Raw genomic sequence first — 753 nt, 5'->3', positions numbered from 1 at the left:
TTTTTCAACTCTCTGGCCGCTTCTTTGCTTATTCCTCTTCTACTTCGTAAACTCTCACACGATTTTCCCTCCTTCTCCCTCCTCTTATCCCCTCCTTACCCTCCTTGCATCTTGCCTCACCTTTTCCCTCCTTTACCCTTTCTCTCTCCTTGCCTACCTTGACCCTCCCCCTCTACTCCTCCCCATCTCCCACTTGAACCCTCCCCACTCCTCCTCTCCACCCCCCCCTCCCCCTCCCTCTCGCTCAACCTGAACCTCCCCCCCTCCACTGGGCCCTTTCCCCTCATTAACCCATCCTTCCTTCCTCTCCACCGCCTCTTCTCCCACCTTACCCCTCTCTCTCCTTCTCTTCCCGCCTCTACTCTCTCCCCCCTTCCCTTGCCCCTCCTTCTCCCATTCCTTCCTACCCTCCTTTCCTCCCTACCCTGATCTCCCCCTTCCCTTGCCCCTCGCACCCTTTTCCCCCTTCCCCCACACTCCCATAGTCTCCCCCTTACCCTCCTACCTCGCCTTTCACTCCCATCCCTCCCGAAGATGGAAAAGGGTTTCCTCGCTCGTCGCCTCGAGTCCCTTCGCCCGCCTCGGAGGAACAGCTGGACCGGCTTCGAGACAGACAATACCAGGGAGACGACAGACGGAAATGAGTTTTCTAGCTGGCTGCCCTTAAATGCTGCCGGAGAGACCTTGCTGCGGTTTTGGACCAGGTTGGAATTCGGCGAAGCTCAGGTATCTTGTATCGGATTTGAGGTTGAA

Source organism: Penaeus monodon, chromosome 21 (genome assembly GCF_015228065.2).
Source record: "Penaeus monodon isolate SGIC_2016 chromosome 21, NSTDA_Pmon_1, whole genome shotgun sequence".
Taxonomy (NCBI): Eukaryota; Metazoa; Arthropoda; class Malacostraca; order Decapoda; family Penaeidae; genus Penaeus; species Penaeus monodon.
The sequence above is the reverse complement of the archived record's forward strand: the minus strand, read 5'-3'. Positions refer to the sequence as shown.